This window comes from Epinephelus moara, chromosome 3, assembly GCF_006386435.1.
Source record: "Epinephelus moara isolate mb chromosome 3, YSFRI_EMoa_1.0, whole genome shotgun sequence".
NCBI lineage: Eukaryota > Metazoa > Chordata > Actinopteri > Perciformes > Serranidae > Epinephelus > Epinephelus moara.
This window is the reverse complement of record NC_065508.1, coordinates 19533258-19547581: the sequence shown is the minus strand read 5'-3', so window position 1 is coordinate 19547581 and position 14324 is coordinate 19533258. Positions and strand designations below refer to the sequence as shown.

At 40.5% G+C, this 14324-nt stretch overlaps 1 protein-coding gene across 2 annotated transcripts in view; it reads right to left on the bottom strand.

The window, feature by feature from the left end:
- srrm3 (serine/arginine repetitive matrix 3) overlaps window positions 1–14324 on the bottom strand; it is a 131139-nt gene that overhangs the window by 116647 nt on the left and 168 nt on the right. The gene's annotated exons all lie outside the window — the stretch shown is intronic.

Here is a 14324-nt window from a genome sequence, read left to right as displayed (position 1 = left end):
TGACATTTTGTCATCTGCTGGTTTCACTCACACTGAACCATTGTCACTCATTACACGTGCCCGCACTGACAATACTGTTTATCCAGAACAATTAAAATGCTGTTTATTCAAAAGACTGCACGTGAGTCAAACAAATGTTATTAAGGTTCAACATGATTTAAATAGAGCGTATAAACAGCGAGCCGAAGCTAGTGGGGGATTATATTAGTTTACCCTTGTAAATGCTGTTTTTAATGGGTGAGAGAGCGAGGTTAGTAATTCACCAAACAAGCCATTATTGAGGCTCTGTCTCATTTCCTCATGCGAGAGCTGCTCCCTGAGTCATCATCTTATCTTTGCCCGATCCTCTCCAGCACCTCACCCACTCAGGATTATGACAGCTCTGGATGGGCTGCTGAGAGGATCATTTCTCCCACACACTCTTTTGCTTTATCTACACTATCTACTGGCGCAGAACGACTCATAGAGGCACGACAAACACCTGCCATCACTGTATGTGTATGCAATTAAGCATCATCAACAACACAGGGTGTGTGTGTGTGTGTGTGTGTTGGGCTGCGGGTGCTAATTTAAATGTCAAGTCTTTTGTGGATTTTGAATAAAGCAAACTTCCAAATTAAAATATAGTTCAGTCATTAATTTCTATGGTTTTCACACATTAAAGGTTAATTAGTTTGGTTTTTCTTTTTTCTTCGACATTATTGCAGAATTGGGAGCACTGTTCACCTGACCCCAAACAAATAAATACTGTGCTGCTGTTGCAAAGTAGCTCCCATTAAAAAATTGCACAGGCGTAAGAGAAGATATATTGTACTTGAGTTTAGGGCTGCAACTAAGTTCCTTACTGATTAATCCGTACATAATGTTCTTGATTGTTTTGGTCTACACAACTTTAGAAAACAGTGAGAACAGCCTGTTACAATATTGTAGAGCCTACAGTGCCTCAGTCGACTAACAGAAAATTAATCTGCAACTACTGTGAGCATTGAATAATTTTAAAATATTTTTTCAAGCAAAAAAAGCCACACATTTTCTGGTTTCATGCTTGTCAAATGTGAGAGTTTGATGCCTCTCTTTGTTTTTCATTATAAAACAAATGTCACATTTGAAGACGTCACCTTGACTCCAGGAGATTACACAGAGCATGACTCACTTTTTTATAATGTTTTTTGACAAAACAATATGTCGATTAATCCAGAAAATAACTGGCAGTTTAATCGATAATAAAAGTAATCGTGAGTTTCAACCCTAGTCTTGCTTTGTCCACCCAACATTTACAAACCCCAAAACATTAAATTGACTATAATGCAAGACCAAGGAAAGCAACAACATGGTAATATTACAATGACAAAACTGACTGTCAATATAGTTGCAGAATAATTTTCTGTCAATTGAATAATCATTTAATTGACTAATTGTTGCAGTTCTGCTTGTGTTAGCTACGTTAAAAGGCAAGCAAAAGTTCAGTATTTTTCAAGCTGGACCCCATTTTGCTATGTTTTTGTGTGTAAGTGACTAATGGGAACAACCATGTTGTAATTCAGTTTTGAGAGAGAGAGCGCGCTGCAGCCGGCAGCGGCAAAACAGGCTGCAACATAACCACTCGGGGCATGTTCGCAACATTAAAGTACAGCCACTAAAAGTGTTTGTTTTTGCTAGTCAGGCTCAGATTGTTATTTTTTGTGTGTGAGAATATTATGGAAAGGATCTCTGCAGAGCTTTTTTTAATTTATTTTTATTTATTTATTTTTTAAATAAAACCCAACACACTATTTAAATAAACAGTCATTTCAGCATGTATAGAAGCAGCTTATTTTCACATCTAACTGGGTGAATTCAGGGTTAATTTTAACTAAAGCAGAATTGGTAATTATTGGACCTATGGCAACTTTAGGCCCTGACAATCCAGGCAGACAGTTGGCCTTTGCTCAATGTCTGCCCGTTGGCAAGCGTCTGTGACCCTAATTTTTGTGTGTCCCATACTGTTGGCACTAGTCGGCCTTTGGCGGCTGTTTTTCCAGCCCATTCAGGATGTTGAATCGGCACCGAGGCAGGCAGAGCACTTGAGAGGAAGCACTCTGATGGGTGGTTCAGCTCCATGCACAGTGAGGAAAGCAAACAAACGGCGCAAGTCAAGAGGGAGTGAACTCAAAGAAGATCGTGTTTTTAGCCGTTGAGCTCTTTTTTTTTTAAAATGACATTTTTGGGGGGCTTGTTAGCTTTTAATGGATAGGACAGACAAGTGTGAGGGGGGGAGAGAGAGAGAGGGAGTGACATGCAGCAAAGGGCCACAGGCTGGAGTCGAACCCGGGCTGCTGCGGCAACAGCCTTGTACATGGGGCACCTGCTCTACCACTAAGCCACCGGCGCCCCACAGCCATTGAGCTCTTTAGAAGAAACAGTTTGTAATTGTTTGTGTTATTGTTTGCTCGCACATGGTATTTATTATTTGTTCTTTTTTAAACATCCTGTTGTGTTTTTAATGTGCTAACTGGCTAACTAGCGTCTTGAATCTGAACACATGAATGAACGAATGAATGAATGGACACAGAATGACTGCATCAAGGAACACTACTATTTTTGTAAGATGTGCTCTCTTTTACTATTTATTTAACTTATTGTTCCTACGTGCCTACTTGCACTGTTATACATATTGTAAAACATTTTTACATGTGTAATGGTGTATTGTGTTGTGTGTCTGTCTGCACCTTTGATTTCTGAGAGAAGCAAAAGACTCATTTCAGTTGAGGTGGACAATAAAGTTATCTGTCTGTCTGTCTTCTGGTTTCCCTTTTTGAATGACAAATACAGACTGCCACCACCTACTGGTATGGAAAGCTATTTCCTCTCATGCAGGCGCAGAACATGTGCTAGTTAGCTGTTGGTCTTTAGTCTTTGCAGTGTATTCAAGTAAAATGTTTTGGCTGAGACACAGGTGACGTGAGGCGATGCAACAATCAGGGTCCATCGCCACTACTTCTTTGATTTCGGTTTGGTGTGTGGGGCCTTTTGAACAAGGTGTGTTCTATGATGATAACATTTCTGTTCATTTAAATGGAGTTTGGTGGGTTTGGTGAAAGCAATATTGGGGCTGTTTCTGGTTAAACTAAAAGGATCTTACTCTTGATCAAAAAGTCTGTCTCTGTAGGGATCCTTTCCATAATGTTATCAAACACTTAGAATAACAATCGGAGCCTGTCAGTGGCAAAAACAAGCACTTTCAGTGGATGTGAAATGCCGGTGTGGACAAACCCTGAGTGGTTACATTGCAGCCTGTTTTGCCGCTCACTTAATAATAGACCAATTGAAAAACATAGTGTCAATTAGTCATGAAGATACTGATACAGCTGCTCAAGGCGGTGCTACTTGTAACTACTTTATATACAGTTAGCTAGTTAAGTGTTGCGGTTTCAAATTTCAATTTGAATAAACAAACCTGGAGAAAGGTAAAGAGATGGTGTGTGTTTACTGAAGAGAGAATAGGGTAGGATGTGTGTGTTTATTGGTTCTCCGGAGTCAGCACGGCAGATGGTTTTGTGTTGAGGGTGTGTTGGCCGCAGCAGCTGCTCTCACTGCGCCTCTCTCCATTCTTCTCACCCTCACCCTCACGCCCACACACACACACACACACACACACACACACACATAAACACACAAGGCGCTCCTGAAAAGTACACTAGGATCACCTGATGGAACTAGACACTGATCCCCTCCATTATTCATGAGCTGACCGAGAGCAGCTACATGACCACCCTAATATGCTGTAAATTCCTAACACAGCGCTCTCCTGGCGTCTGCCACTTTCTCTCCCTCTCAACGGGTTCTCCTGTGATTTCGCACACGCCCCAACACTTTGTCAAACAGAAAACACCATGCAGCCTATGACATCATTCTGAAATTATGAGGGGAAAAAGCTCAGCGATGAGCAGAGTGAGTGCAGGAATAAAAATGAAGTGTTTTCTCCCTCCCCCCGCCCCTCTTTGTCTCCCTCTTCCCCTCCCCTTCACCTCTCCTCTGAGGAAGAACTTCAAAGCAGCTCTGAAGTCAGTGGGATAGAGGAAGGGGATCCCAAGGGGACAGTGCCACACACACACACATACACACGCACACAGAGTATACACACACACACACACACACACACAGCCCAAAGATGGCTAACAAGCAGTCAAACAGTGCCCTTTGAGGAGTAACTGGGTGACAGCTTCAAACGGGCCCGGCTCGAAAAGAGCGCGGCCGTTTCTCATGACTGTATTGACTTCAATAATGCCGTTTCATGTGCCTGTTTTATCACGAATCTCTTGCACAAACACACACACCAGCGTGCACATGCACATGAACTCCAGATCTGACAGAAAACACGTCTGGTAGAGAAAGATGCACAGCTTTTAATGGATAATAAGGCTAATATTTAATTGAGTAAGAATAGATCTGAGGAAACGACTGAATAAAACATTCTCTGATTTAACAATTACCACTGTGCAAAGGACAAAGTTCATTAGAAGCAGGCCCCAAACGCCTGCACAAAAAAAAAATGTTAGGTTGAATTATTCAGTTTTTCGTCCTTGATGTAAATTTTATGTTATGTTTTTCTGCTTCTTGATGAGGATGAATCTGGGGCTAAGCTCGCTTTGATCAGGAGATGAAGAAGGGTTTCTCTTGATCTTCCAAGTTGCTTAAATGCTTCCCACAGTGGGAGGCTGACCCCAAACCTGAAGTTATTTTACTGACATACACGATCTAAATCTGAACCATCGAAAGAAAAACATAACCACCTCTGCATGTCGAGTCAAGTATGATTCAAGAGGATGTGAGGGGAAGAAGGGCTCTGAGCAGATGAGCTGGGGCTAATCTTGGCATCTCTATCCCCCATACAGGAGATTCACAGTCTGATTTGGTTATCAAGATGAGTCACACTCTATAGCAGGAGTCTTCCAACAGTGAGACGCACCTCCCGAGGGAGAGATGTGAGGCAGAGATACTGTGTGAGGTGAAAGGAAACAGGTGTATGCCCGTGTTCTAAACACAACTTAAGTTAGTTATTGTTTGGTCCGCTGGTATCGCCCACTCACCAACACTCTCAGCAGTTGCAGCTGTGACACGCAGCTCAGAGGCAATTACCTTAAAACCTTTAGCATCTTTCTGCTGCATTTCGTGTCACAAGCAGCACTCTTCACAGAGTCACACCTCAGTCTAAATACATTGCTTATAACTCCTCAACTAAACCAATCCCCAGAATAAATGCTGGGATTAACATGTGGTTAGGTTGAGGCACAGAAAACACTTGGTTAGGGTCAGGAAAAGATTATGTTTTGGTTTAAAATACCCATTGTGGTGGACATGTCCTGAACTAGGGATGCATGATAATATCGCCATGTCATTGGTATTAGCCGATATTGGCTTAAAAATGAAATACTGGAGTCAGCCAACACACTGATAACACCGGTGCATCATCAGAATCGGTCAACATGCTTTTTCTTAATTTGCACAATGAATACATATCATATATATTGAAAAGTATTGTATTTCATGTCTCCATCTGCTGCTGGGCCATCACGATACGACTATGCATGCAAAATGTGATGTTAATTCCACTACAGAGAAGTCTTGATGATAACTAAAACTAGGTAGAGAAACAAGAGGATATATCAATATGGAAATCTATTCTTGCTCAAATGAGTTGTTAGATATCGGCATATTGGCAAAAAATCCCAAATTGTGCATCCGTATCCTGAACTGTTGCCAAAAACACCTGCTTTTGTTGAAACAAAAATGGCTTGATGTGTCTCAAACTGTTATGAAAAAGTACCTGCATTTGTTGCCACAAACACTGCTGGAAATGTCCTGAACTGTAGTTAAAAAATACCCACTTTCATTGCTATAAACATGGCTAGGAATTTCTTGAATTCTCGTTAAAAAAATATCCTCTTTTCCTGCTACAAATGCATCTGGAAATGTCCTGAACTGTCATTTAAAAACACCCGCTTTTGTTGCTGCGAAGATGGCTGGAAATGTCCTGAAGTCTTGTTAAACAATACCTGCCTTTGTTGGTACAAACACAGCTGGAAATGTCCCAAGTTCTCATTAAAAAATACCCGCTTCTGTTACTACAAACATGGCTTGACATGTCCCAAATGGTTGTTAAGAAATACATGCTTTTGTCACTACAAACACGGCCAGGAAATTCTCAAACTCTTGTCAAAAAATACCTGCTTTTGTAGCTACAAACATGGCTTAACATGTACCAGCTGTCGTTAAAAAAACATTCACTTTTGTCACTACAAACACAGCTGGAAATGCCCCAAACACTTACAAAATACGTGCTTTTGTTGCCACAATCACTGCTGGAAATGTCCTGAACTGTAGTTAAAAAATACCCACTTCTGTTGCTACAAACATGCCTAGGAATTTCTTGAATTCTTGTAAAAAAAAATAAAAAAATCTGCTTTTCTCGCTTCAAAAGCATCTGGAAATGTCCTGAGATGTCATTAAAAACACCTGCTTTTGTTGCTGCGAAGATGGCTGGAAATGTCGCAAAGTCTTGCTTAATAATACCTGCATTTGTTGCTACAAACACAGCTGGAAATGTCCCGTGTTCTTGACGTATACCTGCTGTCAATAAGGAACACTCACTTTTGTCACTACAAACACAGCTGGAAATGTTCTAAACATTCGTTACAAAATACTGGCTTTTGTTGCCACAAACACTGCTGGAAATGTTAACATATATATATATATAGAAATATCCACTTTTGCTGCTAAAAAAGTGTCTGGAAATTCCCTGAACTGTCATTAAAAAACACCTGCTTTTGTTGCTGCAACGATGGCTTGAAATGTCCCAAATAGTTGTTAAAAAACACCTTCTTTTGTCACTAATGACACGGCTGAGAGAACACCTGCTTTTGTTGCTACAAACGCGGCTTGACATGTACCGACTGTCCTTAAATAACATTCACTTTTGTTGCTGAAAATATGGCTGGACACGTCCCAAAGTGTCTGTACACTACAGGAGCTGCTAAAAGCTGATTGGCATATTAATGGTGCCAATTTGACAAAACATCAACAAATAGTGTGGCTCAAGTTGTAGCCCACAGCTAAGTCACTGAATCAGTGGACACATTCCTGTAGATGCGGTGTGAGCTACCTTCGAGGCACATTTATACAGAATGAGACAAAACAACAGTGAGTTGGTATTGCTTCACCGAGCATTGGAAAAACCCACACATGATGATACATGTGCTGTGTGAGAAATGGGATAAAACATCAAAAGGAAACTCCATCAAGAGCCAGAGGGAGTGTGTACCTGTTTGTGTGTGTGTGTTTGTGTGTCCTCAGAGGAGAAGGATTAAAAATGGACGTACTTTCACATGGGAAGAGTGGCGTGCTTTTGTCAGCCTGAGCACTGTGACACAGGCCACGTTGGGTTTGGGGATTTTCTTGCCGGGATAATTCATCTCAGGTAACCTCAGTGCTGCATTGTGCCTGTGAGTGAGTGGGCTGCTGCAGGTTCTGATGATGGCAACAACACGCCACAACAACAGCACATAGCTCGTCTCAAGGACCGCAACCAGTGTAGAGTGTAGAGGGTATCGATCTATATCAGATCAGGGTCTTATAGCAGCTGCTAATAATTCTTCAAGTACAAGATGGTTGGAGGTTACAGCATCAGGTATCTCCAGTAGTGGCTAAGGATAGACCGATACATCGGCCGGCCGATATATCGGGCTGATATTTGAGTTTTTTACTTGTATTGGCATTGGCCGATACGCGCGTGGGTTCGCGGATTTATTTTTCCCTGGCATGATTTACAGACAGGCATCCACGGGCAGCTCTGTGTTGCCGGAAGACCCTGCAGCGCACATGCAGCGAATCCTACTGTGTACAGTAGTTGTTGTTTTATTTATGCTTCAGCTTAAATATTTGTTTATTTTATAAAGACATTACTGGAAGATTTAAGAGCACTGAACTCTTTTTTTTATTTGAATGTATAATAATAATAATAATAATAATATTATACCTGTTCTACCTCAACTTTCCATCTTGTTTTAGTATTTTTTACTGTTCAATAAATGTTTCTTATTTTAAACTTGAGACCTGTAATATTTGTTATCATTGTGTCATTTTTTTGATGTAAATTGAGGGAGCAAAAGCAGTATCAGCCCCAAATATCGGCTCAAGAAAATCAGCAGTCCATAATCGGTCATCGGCTAAGGGTGATGGAAAAAAATCGGTATCGGCATCGGCCCTAAAAAATCCATATCGGTCTATCCCTAGTAGTGGCTGTTAGGATCCGAAGCTTCTGTAATATGAGGCAATCTTTTAATGGCAAGTATGAACAAGAGGGATGATTACAGCACCTGTTTTAATGTTCTTACGAGCACCAGATTATTGTTCTGAAACAAACCCAAAGTTTTGAATCTGTTTTTTAAGCTATAGTAAGTAAAATCATGACAGATTTATAAAAATATAATCAAATTGCAGCAACATAATCAGTGAAATAAAAAATTGGCATTGTAGGTTTCTGAAAATCATATGTCACATTTGTTCGTGTCATATGTGGCACATATGTTAAAACTTTACATTTCGGTATTATGTTGTGACAATGCTGTGTTTAACATGTGGTTAGACAAATAAAAAAATCACTAAGTGAGGGTTAGGAAAACATCACATTTTAGCTTAAAATACCGGCTTTTATTGCTACAAAACCAACTGGAAATGTCCCAAACTGTTGCTAAAAAACACCCACTTTTGTGCATGCATAAACGGCTGGAAATGTCATGAATTGTTGTTGAAAAATAACAGCTTTTTCTGCTACAAAAACCGCTACACATGTTTGAAACTGTCATACAAAACACACGACTTGTCACTAAAAACAAAGCTGGAAATGTCTAAAACTGTCTTTAAAAATCACCTGCTTTTTTGCTACAAACACAGCTGGACACATCCCCAACGCTTGTTAAACACACCCACTTTTGTCGCTACATAAATGGCTGGAAATGTCACGAATTGTTGTTAGAAAATACCTGCTTTTGTCATTACAAACACTACTGCAAATGTCCGCAACTGTCATTCAAAAACACCCACCTTGTAACTAAAAACTCAGCTGGAAATATCTTCAACCATCTTTAATTAACACCTGCTTTTGTAGCTACAAACACAGCTGCACATGACCCCAACCCTCATTTAAAAACACCCACTTTTGTCACTACAAACACAGCTTCAAATGTCCCAAACTGTCATTCAAAAACACGCTGGAAATATCCTAAACTGTCTTAAAAAACAAAAACAAAAAACAACTGCTTTTGTCGCTACAAACACAGCTAGAAATGTCCCAAACTGCTGCATGATAGCGGTCTTGCCTCTGCCATCCATCATCCCCTCCTCCTCCCACTAAGAAAATCAGCTCATACACATGTATTCTGAACTATGTCAAACATGAAAAGCACAAATGTAACATATCCGTGGTTTGAAGGAAGGAACAATGCCAACATTTATCCTAGAAACTGGACTGAGTTGGGATCAAGTTTAACAAGCTGTTTGGAATAAATAAAGTGACTTGTAAAAACTTAATTCCTCCAATTTTTATCTTACATTATGAAATGTTTACTGTAACCTTGTTGTAAATGCCAGGCCTGTCTTTAGTCAAGTTTTATTGGATTTTCTGCACAATGGAATTTGTTGACTTTATTTTAGCGGGATAACAGCAGGAGATCAGTTGGTTAAAACTTATTTGCTTTGTTCAATCATCTGTAAGAGATCACTTACAGCTCGCTATTATTGTAACCATCAATCATTAACATGCTGTGACTAAGTAACGAGAAACATACAGCGCTACAAATTGTTTGAGGAGGATAACAAACAATGGAACTTAAAGGAATACTTCACCCACAAAATGATCATTTGTATGTCAGTTACTCACCCCGTGTTAAGTTGAATTCTTTATGAAAACTTCCCGTTTTTTGTATCCCTCCATGGTGAACGAAGAATCCTAACATCTTTAGTGTTTGTTGGACCCATCCACCGCCACTCCCACCCACCCTATGTGGACTTTCGACGCTTAACTTTCGTTCTTGTTCCACCGCGTTTCCCCGTGACGCCGCAGAGCACTGTTAAACTATAACATAGTAACATGCCAACGGTAAAGGACGGCTTTTTTCATCAGTTTCTGATGCCGCAAGTCACTGCCCAAGCGCTGGATTCAGAGTGAGACCTGGTTGTACTCGGAGGTGGAAGTGTTTTATATTGTAACATTTAGAAAATGCACGTGTTTGGGAAGTGCTGAGCATAAGTTGTTTGAGAGTTTGTAATCAAATGTTTAGCTCCTGGTAAACGTGGACCCCTACGACTTAAATTCATCAAGAATTTTTTCTGTTTTTGGATTCTTCGTTCACCCTGAAGGTGTACAAGATAAATTAAGTTTTCTTCGCGAATTCAGGAAAACACTGGCAGGTAACTGATATACAAATTATCATTTTTTGGACAAAGTATAGCTTAAAAGGTTTTACTGGCAGTGCGGAGACGCCTGAGAAATATGGTTTCAATTAATTTTACAGCTTCTTTTTTATATGAAACACTTCAAATATCTTTGCACTAAATGCTGATGGGGTCTAATTTCACACGGTGGTGCAAGGCCTTTTCAGTCTCCTACTCTGTCCACTGTAAGAAGTGTGCTTCAAAAAATGGCACAAACACAACTTCCCTGAAAGCACGCTTCATGTCCACTCCACCCAAATGACACAGCAGCAAAACTTAACTCTTTAGCTAGAAATACTCCCTCTGCGGCCTTGGATTTGAGACAGAAACACAGACTGACAAGCCTGTTACATAAAACATAAAGGAATTACCACCTGCAGTGATGCCATACAGCCAAGCTCACTGAAGTGCAGATTCAAGGAGAATCAGAAAGTGATGTTTCAGGCTGATTTTCTGTCTCTTTGGCGTGGATTTCTTTGAGTGAGCAGAGACTCCCCTGCTGCGCTCTCACATTGCAGCAATTTGTGTGTTTGTTTTTTTAAAACACACTATTAGATCACGTTGTGAGACAATGTCTGGATATTAGTACTTGCCTGAAACACTTGATAAAAACGACCTCTCCATCCTTCCTCTGCCACCCCTTCAACTGTCCTTCCCCCCACCTCCCCTTGAGGCTTCACCAACAGCGGCTTCGCCCTTCAGGAGAGCTGAAGAGGAGGGAAGTAGGACAGGAGGAGGAGCAGTGAGAGGCTGCCAGCGGGATGAGAGGAAGGCATGCACTGACAGAGGCTGCATGTGGTGATCAGGGAAAGCAAAGAGATGCTGCAGAGTGGTGGAGGTGGAGGTGGTGGTGGCGGTGGTGTATCACTGCTCATCTAGGAACAATGTGAGTGTGGAGCAGGCAGGAGACAGATGCTTTGTGGAGAAAGAAACCGAGAGACAGACGGCGCGGGAAGATAGAGCAAGAGTGACTGACACTCCTCTCACACCTCTATGAGCAGCCACTTCCTAATACAAGCTAATCCCTCTATCAGCTTCTCACCTCACCTGGGCCTATCGCGCCAACAGCAGCGCTCCGACAAAATGGAAGACCGCTTTCCGAGATACACTCAGTTATTTTAGCTCAACCGGGCCGGCACCGTGGAGCTCAAATCGCATGCAGCTGAGTATTTGGTCAGCACTGTCACTGTCCTGTCACTCACACAGCTCCTGCTGACTTCCCTTTCTTACCCGAGCAGCATGTCACAAACTGAGCACTGATTACTGATTCACAGGGTGTTCATAAGGACTGAGACAAACAGCATGGACTGTGACTGTTGTCACACAGCTGTATATCGTAATGGAATTTGCAGCAGCGTGATGTGACTGTGAGTTTTTGTTATCAGACTGCGTTTAATGATTATTTGGGGATGAAATAGACTTTAATCAAACTTATTGTTTGTTTTTATTGATTCAGTCTCAACAATTTCTCAAGGTGACCCACCGACCAACACAGGCTGTCTCCGGGTATTAGACACTTAAATTTAATGCTTTTTACGACCTTTTCTAGATCATTTTTTAAGCAAATTTAAGACTGATTTTGGACAAATTATTTTCTTATATTCGAACATTGCAGGTTAGCATAAAGGTAAGTGTGTGGTTCCGTGCAGAGGCAGGCTTTAATATAGGAACATGGTTATTAGAGTGAGTTAGGTTGATCTACATTTAAGGTAAGTGTAAGTAGTAAAAAGACAGTATGAGGTTCAGTGGTGGGTTTAAAGACTCAGTTTCACACAGAGGAGTCTGACTCATTCTGACAAAAATAAATTAAAAGATGGATAAAATAAATTACATAAAATGTTTAAATTTTGCAAATTAAAATCTGATCATTTTTAAGGCCTGATATTTCTTTTTAAAAAAATAAATTTAAGATATTTTAAGACATTTTAAGGACCTACAGAAACCATGCAATGGTCCCAAATCCAAAAATATTTAGTTTACAATGATATAAAGGGAGAGAAAAAAATCTGAAAAGCTGGAAACATCACACATTTTGCATTTTTGCTTTGAAAAATGATTCAACAGATTATCAAAATATTTGCAAATAAATTTTCAGATTGACTAATGGATAAATGAACAAATCATTTCAGCTACAGCATCAACATTTGAGTAGGGCTGAGTATCGTTTTAAACATTACGACACCAGTATCTTTAAAGTGATACAGATTCCAAGAGAGTACTTCATCTGATACCTTTTTATACCACTAAATATGCTGTGCTCAATGTCACCACACCACAGACTGTATGGGTTGTAGCTGCTGCAGTAGTGGACCATTCACACGTCGCATTACATCAGAGAATGCTTGCATTGAGTGACTGCGAATAAAACCATACAAATAGTCAATTTTTTCAACATCTGGCTACAAAAAGGATCCAATACATGTATTCCTTTACTGTAGAATTTTACTACTTGGGTTATTACGTTTGATACCTTAAAAGGCGTCAAATACCGATCCATAGTCCAAATTATGATGCAGAGCAGAGCATCACAAGCAAAGTAAATCCTTGCATTATGAACTACACAGCCTAGACAGGACACTGCAGTCCATCAGGAGCAAAACCTCAAGCCACGAAAACACGTTACATTAACGCACATCTTTGACTATGATCCTAGTACATTGCACTTATTTGCGATACTGAGAACTTTGGACATTCCCTGATTGATATTCTTGCACATCCTGCACAAAACTGTTCAGCTTTCTCGTTCTGAAACAGCTATATTTGACATGTTTGTTCTGTTACAGGATTGTGTTTGAAGTAAGTTCTTGACTGTTGCAGTACTTTGTCTTTATTTCATGTCCTCTTAATATGTAACTGGATGTTTAATGTATGCAGCAAATTCAATTCAATTTTATTTAAAAGCCCCAATATCAGATATCAGGGCTTTGCAGCATATGACATCTCTCTGCCATTGGACCCTCGCAGCAGATAAGGTAAAACTCCCCCCAAAAAACCCTTTAACGGGAAACAAACAGAGCAAAGCAAATTCCTTGTGAGTGAAAACCTACTTATTCTGATTTCAGGAAGACTGCAGAAGCTGCCACAGCAAAGGAGTGAAATTACGCTCATTCTGAATCTTAAAAATGTGATATAGCCATGAACGCCTACAAGATCTGCTCTATCTATTTCTACGCAGATCAAAGTTTCAATGGCAGAAGCTGTGAGACATAATCCTCGGTGCACCGAGCTGACAACGCTGGAGGAAAGGATTCACACATTGTTAATAAAATCTGTCAACTGCTTCCCTTACAAACACATCAGCATCACAACAATGTGTGTGTGAGTCCTTAAAACTGGTCTACTGTGCTTAAAGTATTTTAAAATTTCTGCTGCTTTTTAGAGAATCCTATTCACTATAACTAACATTAATATATTTTAGGCAACACTATGAGTATAAATATATTCACTGCTGTGTGTGTAAACTGAGTGGAGGCGGTTAACCACACAACACAAGCCATTTAATTCACAAAACAACATGAGAGGAGTGTGTGTGGTGTTCAATGTCCCGCAGCCCGGACACACAGAGGAAATAAAGAAGCAGCAGCTGGTCACAGTGAAGCAGCGGAAATCGACGAGTTATAAAACAGCACCATCTGCAAAGCGAGGAGACGCTGCCCAGCGAGAACACCGTCTCCGGTACCGTGCAGCTCTCTGCTAATGAAGCGGCCCCGTTTCGCTCCAATAAACTGACCTCGGGATGAATATGTGAGACAGACACAACAAGAAGCTAACGTAAACACCGCCTTAATGCGCTCATACAGGATTAATGAAGCCAGAGAGGAAGAAGAAGACCGTTATTATCGCTGCCTTAAATA